Here is a 7,936-nt window from a genome sequence, read left to right as displayed (position 1 = left end):
GGAATCCGAATTCAAAATTCCATATCTGACCCAATCATGGATCCAAATCTAATATTCGGATCCAATTCTGAATCTGAATCTCCTATTCTTCAAAAAATCAAAAAAATCAATTCTTTGAATTTTCAGGGATGTTTTATTTGAATCCAATCATAATTTGAAATCCAAACCCCATATTTTCAAAAAATCTTGGATCCAGATCCATTTTGGAGTTTATTTTCAGAAATAAATCTTGCACTTTTCTCAGAAACCTCATTTTTTAAAATCCTTATATCTTAAAATAAAAGTTGTGCAAAAATACTTCAAAAAGCCTCGTTCGGATCCTATCTGTAAAAATCCCCATGTTTCCCTTATGCTTTCGGGGTTTTTCCGCTAAAAATTCAAAAAATATAAATAGCTTACCCTATTTCATAAATCCTCTTGTTCTAAACTGAAAACCCATTTTGAAAAACCCCTTTTCTGAAAAAATCTTGTAAATAAACCTTCTTTTGAAAATTTATTAAACCAAAAAGGACCCTTTTAGAAAAATTTCTAACTCCTTCCTATATAAACCAACCTCCAGGAGTTGATAAACCCATCCGTTTTCACCCTTCCCCTCTCGACTCTTCTCTCTGAGATCGCCTTCACCCCTCCATGTGCATTCTTCTTCTTCACGACCGCTTCTTCACCCCACCATCTGATGATCTGCTCCTTCTTCTCTCTCTCGTTTACCCTTTATCGACTTCTTCTCCTTCCTTTCCAGCCTTTTCTTTCCCTCTTCTTCTCATTTCCTCTTCCTTCTCTCAGATCCTCTCTGATCGAGCAAAGGAAACCCAACTTCCAGCGACAGCCATGCCGGCTGAAGAAGTTTGACCACAGTCTGTCTCTCCATCGATCTGTGCATAAGGCTATGAATATCTGGATTGCAGCCAAGAGCCAAACAACCACGGTGAGAACCCATCTTCATGCTCTTTTCTTTCTTCCCTTCTAATCTCTTTCATGAATTTTTGTTATTTATCCTTTATTATATAAAAATAAGCATAGTTGTAGAGCCGATCTGCATATAGCAGTGTCAACCTACACATTACAAGAGCATCAAAATGTTTTATTCCAATAATTTCTCTTCATTCTGCCATTTATTACTAATTTTTGTTCTTTTCTTTTTCCTATTTTTTTTGTTGCATTCTATGTATATACTAGGATTTGATCAGTCTTAATATTGTTTTGCGTTACAGTTGTTTTGGGTAAGCTTTTAGGTGCCATTCATTTTCCTTGAAATATGGGGCATGCATTTTCTAGATCTTAGAGTTTCTTTCTGTTTTTCGATGATCGATATTTTAGAAGTCAGGTGAATGGATGAGGGTCTTGTGGGTATTTTCAATTCAGACACAGAGTGAAGGATATTTTCCCAATTGGTTTTTCTCAATGGAGGCATGATTGAACGGAAATGTACACCTATCGGAGAATCTGATGGATATATGGTGAGAGACCATGGAAGGAGATTCTGAGGTCTTTCATTATACATCAACGACAATGGCTCTATGTTCTAGAACTGGTCCCATTGCTAAGTCCGGCTCCTTGTAAAAATTTTCCTGCAAATTGTTTGTTATGCATATGTTTGAATCATCAGATATACTAGATTGCATGCATTTTGAAGATCTTTGATCCACCATTCTGCATTCTCACGGTTTCTATAACTTGGTTCCCCTCTTATCCAGCACTTACGTTTGATTGGCTATGGATTGCTTACTTAATTTAATGTGGATCCTCATTTTGATCGGCTGTAAAACATCTGCTGTAAAACTTTATTTCCTATACCATAAAGCTTATCATGACTTGCTGTGAATGGATTTACTGTAATGTCGAGTGGATATTCGTCATAAGACCATCCCCTCCTTTTATAAAAGCTCCATCAGTGACTTGCCCTATAGTTTCAAAGGATTCACTCTGCAACCAGAATTCTGAGTATTGGTGTGGACGAAACACAGATGATCTTCCTTCCCCAGATAAATTTGTTCAACAGGTTGATGTATACTCCATTAAATATATTTTACTTAGCTTTTTTTTCACAATTACAATCGAATGATGATGCACAACCGCAATAATGGCAAGAAACTAAAGGTTGTTCTTATTGTCAAGCATGCCACAGAGATTATTCATTTGCAAACAAACCAAAATCCAGTTCAAGTGATAGTTGATGCCGTGATCAATAGTGTACCAAGGGAAGATGCAACAAGGATTGGCCCCGCTGGTGTTGTGAGATGGAAAGCAGTTGATATCTCCCCTTTGAGGCGTGTCAACCAGGTTATATACCTCATTACCACAGGTGCTCGTGGAAGTGCCTTCAGAAACATCAATACAGTTGTTGAATGCCTAACCCATGAGCTTATCAATGCGGCCAAGGGATCATGAAATGGCTATGCCATCCTCACTCCACACCATTTCATCTTTCCATTCACACTCTTGCAGCACATCCACTATATCATTGTTCCCTACTTCTTTCCACACCCACTTTTACACAATACTCTCACTGTAGCTACATTGTACTCTTCACAATAACCTCATAGCACCATTTGTTGTAATTTACACAGCATTCACTACATTAATATCTGATAATGCATGAAATGCACATCATGTTAACAAGTTTTCATGCATTTTGTAATGAGTTTAAGGCTTTAAACCCATATTTAGATGTATTTTGATAGTAAGGGGTTGTGGTTCGAATTTCAGAGAAACCAGAGTTAAAATGAGAGAGTTATAGCTATTTCAGTGTTCGTGCATTGATTTCGAGGTGGATCGGATCCATATCCGACCCAATTAGGCTATTTGGACTTTGGATCAACCTTTAGAAAGCCCAAAATCCAACTCACACGCATATCCATATCCATTTCAAAAACTTTTGCAGAAAACCCCTCAAAAAGTGGTGCATAGGAATTAAATTTTTTATAACCTTCTTTTTGAAAACTATCAAAAGTATAAATTATAGTTTCCAGCAAACCCTAGGCGTCTTTGGCATTGGGATTGGCGCCTCCTACAGTGATTCTACTCCAGCACCTTCTCTTACCTCTCATCCCACCTCACTTCCATCGAAAATTGTGTTTTTGCTTGGGAATCAAGCATTAATTCATTTCTCTTTCAATTCCCTTTCATTTCTTTAGTATCCTTGCTGTGTTTTCTCACCGTTTTCTATATTTTTCAGGTGTAGCAGAGGTGGAGACTACTAATCTTGATTGGTAGTGCGAAACACTCCATCAAGATGAGTCGTCCCTACCTCCATCCGGTTTTCTGAGCCCTTCGATCGCGAATCGGCACCCATTTCATCCTCGGTGGATCTCCAACGTGTTGCAGCTGCAAAAGTACTGTTCTTGGTGATACTCCAGCATTCTCGAACGGTTCGGGATGTCAAGCCAAGGCCATTGTCCACTCTTCTTCTTCCCCACGATCGTCGGATTGCCCTAGAGGTAGATCTTCTTCTCCCTTCTCTTCTAGCTAAAGCCAAATTGTGTGTGCTGATTTTATTTTATTATTTTCTGTGTTTATTGTCTTTTCATTGTTTTAGCCTTAGTATATAGTTCGTGCATAGACCAGCACGTTAGATCTAGGTTTTTTTTTATTGTTTTTATGTTCGATTATCGATTCCCATTATTTTTCAATCAAAACGTGTAAATCGGCTAGAGGTTCTTCTAGCCGATTGGGGTTGTCTTATCCAATGTGTGTGTCTGTGTTATTTCAACAGAAAAAGCCTTTAAAAAGATTAGTTTGATTGATTTTGGGCGTTGGGTCTAGATCAAAGGATGTTTTTCCCTGAAAACCCAATAAATCGGCTAGATCCATTCTAGCCGATTTTGGTTCATTTTTAATTTTAGCCTTTGATCGGTTTTCTACAGAAAAGCGTATTTAGCAGACTTCATTTCTATTATATTCAAGTTGAGTTGCTGAAGATCCATGTTGGTTTGCATCTATATTTTCGTGTGATTTGTTTTTCAAACCCTCTTTGAATTAGAAGTTCCTTTTTGATAAGTGTGTGTGTTTAGATCCAGTAATTCGTGTGGTCTGCTGTGCGTAGTGCAGGTTAACAGTTTCATAAAATTGTGTTGGTCAATATCATTAGCTTAGGATTAGTTTAAATATCGTTTTAGTCATTTTATGTTTTGGTTGTTGATTGTTATTGAAAATAGAAAAATCAAGTTATTGTTTCCTAGTGGTGGTGTCATCCATTCTTGGTAGGGTCTTTCATAAATCGTTGTTTTGGAAATTCATGTCCTTCTAGTTCTTCATGCTATGATAGTTTAGATCTTGTTTTTGAAATTGACTTTTGTAGTTTTAATGTTCCATGTTTTGTTCATTAGAATAATTGTTAGAAAATTTGCTGTTTTATATTCGTAGGATTTCCAGCATCTTAGATAAAGTATTGAGATTTTCGGTAGTTTAGGTTATTAGTTCTAGCTAGCTATTAATTTAGATGCATGATTTTTATGGTAGTCTTAGTGAAACTTGTTCTTTGTTATTTTGATTTTAACTAAATTTTAGGTAGTCTTCTTCCCCAAGGAGGGGCGGCAGCCATTAGAGCTCAAATCGAGCTCTAGGCTTCTTTTGGTAGCTTGTTAACATTTTAGTAAGTTTTAGCATTTAGTAAGTATTTTAAGGTGTCTAGGTGAATTGTATTAGAGCTTGCTTAGTGTAGACGTTTTAGTGTGAAGTTTTAGTAAGTGTTTTTGGTTAGATAATTAATTTTAATTAGCTATAGTTATTAGGTGTAAGTTTTAGACGTTTTTGGGTATGTTAGGAAAGCTAATTTGAATTAGAAGAGTAATTGCTTCAAAAAGAAAAACGTTTTGATAAAAATTAATTGCTTCAAATTCCTTGGATCCTCTTTAGGCAAGTTTGAAATTGTTTTCAAGGAAGGAAAGGCAAGATAGTATCAATAATTTTTAGGAAAGTTGAATTAAAGTTCAAATCTTTTCTAAAAAGGAGATCATGTTTTTTATAAAGGTATTTATATCTTTTCAATCATTTTTGGAAAGCCAAATTCGTTGAGACTCTCTTGCTTTGGATATTTTCAAATTGCTTATTTGTTTAAATTAGCCTTGAAAGATTTTCAATAAGGTAACTGCTCCTAGCTGGACGGTTTTACCTTTTTACCTTTTTAAAATTGCAAATTAAGGCAAGTCAAGGCAAGCATTTAGGGTGGGACGATTTTTGGAATTAGAAAAATTTCCAAACTTCTCTTTGAGCATTTATTCTTTCTTAATCCTCTAACCGTCCATCATTATTGATTTAGATTTAGACTTAGCTAACTTTGTTAAGTTTATTAACCTTAGTTAGGAGTTAGGGTCTTAATTACTTAAGTGTTAATTAGGTTTTATATTAAGCGTGTAATTAGGGGAGTCATTAGTGTTAGTGGTAATTTTATATTAATCTCTAAGTGGCTAAATTAGCTAATGTCTAAGAAAGTCAACCTAACCTAGTCAATCTAGTTAACCTAGTTAGGTGTGTCGTGCCCATAGCCTAAGTCGAGTCCAACTAGTGAACCCAGTCACTCTAGCCAAGTTTGGCGTGAGCTTAGTTCTATCTTAAAACCACCACTCTTTGGTGATTAGAGATTTAGTACATTTATTTTTAAGTTAGATTAATTTCAGTATAAGTTAGTGTAGGTTTTCATTTAGTCGATCTAGTAGAGTCTACATTGTTTGTTTAATGTGTGTTTGCTAATTGTTTTTTTTTTATGTTAGTAATTTAGTTAGTTCAGTTGCATTTAGTTTATATTAATTGCATTAGTTATTCATATAGTTAAGTGCATGTTTTAGTACATTAGTTATATTTGCATTATTAGCTCATTTAGTTATAGTCATAAAATGCATATCATACTTCATTTAGACTTCATTTAGATTCATCGCAGTTAACAGCAGCATATACACTGTCATTCAGTGTCATTTAGATTGCATTAGGTTTAATTTGCATTTGGTAGTGTTTAAATAGATTTATAAAGTGAATAGTGTACTCAAAGAAAAACCTGATTTTTTCTCTATCGCACTGTCATCATTTCATGTGCAAAAATTCTGAGTTTTTAGAAAATTCTTTTTATATTCACTTTATTGGCGTGTTAGCTGACCGCAGACCAAATTTCAGCTCGATCCGAGTTGGTTTGGTCTGATTTTTAAGCGTTTTGTGAAAACCGCTTTTTCTGGTTTTTAAATTTCAGGACTTGCGATATCCTGATTTTTCCCAGTTTTGAAACGCTTATATATGGAGTTCCAGATATTGTTTTGTCATTCTGTAAACACTGTCAGATCATTTAATCTGTTAGTTACAGAACAGAACAAATTTCAGGAAAATCGGACCTCGTTTGCTCAGTCAAACAGTGATTTTCCAAAGAACTATCAAAAGTCTATTTTACACTAGTTAGGGGCATCTTGGTAATTTCATTCTTTTCAGCATTTTCATACTGTTTTTAGTATTTTATGCATCTTAGGAGCTGCATCTGCATCATACAGCATTGTTAGACTTAGGTTAGCTGATTTGTGAATTAGTTTAATATTTTATTTAATTGTTTTCTCATAATTAGAATTTGTTTTACTAATTTCTTGAAAATTAGACTTAGTTTCATTTATAGTTTGCATTATTAGAATAAACTACTAACTTTTCATTTTTCTTTGTTTTTAGGTTGAAAATCATACTCATTTTTCCAGGGTTCATTGTCCAAGTGCGAAGATTGTCTAATTGCAAAAAGACCAAAATACCCTTGGCGTGCAACTGAAGATTGAATTGCTTTTTCATTTCTTTTAGTGATTAAGTGTAGTTGTATTAACTGTGTAATTGTAGATTGAGATTAGTGATTAATAAATTAAATTTTGAGAAATATTCTGAGTAATTCCTGTTCCCTGAGGATTCGACCCGCACTTACCACTTCGTGGAAAGTCGGTTTTTATATCTTTGGTTGACGATTTTCCAAAGCTTTTATTGAAAATTATTGTTCTAAAAATACCATTTACAAAAGATCAACCAATATCCAGACCACCTCATCATCTTTCTTTGCATTCATTTACACAACACTCATCTTTCTCTGCATTTATTTACACAGCACAACACATGTAGCATGTACACAGTTGCTATATTCCCTGCTGCTCTTGTCCACCCATTTCCAGCTCTAGCAACACCAACACTTCTTCATCAACATATTGCTTATTGTCAGAGTCATAACATCCTTCATCATAGTATGTTGTCGCCACTTCGCCGCATCCATACCTCACACAACTACATTAATTTCCCACTTACATCATCACAACCCCACATATCACTTGCATCTTCTTGCTATCAACATTATGTACACCAACACCATTCACCCACCTGTGGCAGCACCTGTGCATCTCCTTCACCTCTCACAGCACTACACACCCCCTTCAACATCATCAAAGCACAACACCCATGAAGTCTACCATCAGCATATTGTTGAGATGCTTCACTAACTACCTCTTATCACTAGCACCAGCCTTCTTCATAGCAGCCACCTCTACAACCCCTGCTACATCCACCTTGCGATGAGGATTTCACACTAATCCCTTAGTCTTCACAGCACATCTTAGCATATCATCCACCTGTATCCATTGTTATCCATGCACAATCCATCTCCATCACAGCATCATACATTTCCATAGCACATCACAAGCTGCCACACAACATTTTCTGTGTTTATTTTCCCCTTCATTCACAACAATTTCCAGCCTCCCACCTTCACCAATGCACAGTATATATGATGCACCCTCTTCCCCAGTTACACTTTTGCTGCACATACTCCTTCGTTCCCTTCAGCATTACCCATATTGCTTCCCCACCAACCTGAACAATGGCACTTACAGTAGCACACACACACATTTTCCATGCATTTGTAATACATTAACATTACACTCCACCTTCTCCAGTTGTAGCTTCCAACTCCTACTTGTACATTCATTTGCATAGC

The 7,936-nt window shown here is 35.8% G+C and overlaps 1 pseudogene; it reads left to right on the top strand.

Moving 5' to 3' along the window:
• Positions 1-2,061: 2,061 nt before the first annotated feature.
• LOC149832412 (small ribosomal subunit protein uS7 pseudogene) lies at positions 2,062-2,388 on the top strand (annotated as a pseudogene).
• Positions 2,389-7,936: the final 5,548 nt, after the last annotated feature.

Source organism: Nuphar pumila, chromosome 7 (assembly GCF_984573655.1).
Source record: "Nuphar pumila chromosome 7, dmNupPumi1.hap1.1, whole genome shotgun sequence".
NCBI classification, from domain to species: domain Eukaryota; kingdom Viridiplantae; phylum Streptophyta; class Magnoliopsida; order Nymphaeales; family Nymphaeaceae; genus Nuphar; species Nuphar pumila.
This window is presented reverse-complemented; position numbering and strand designations above follow the sequence as displayed.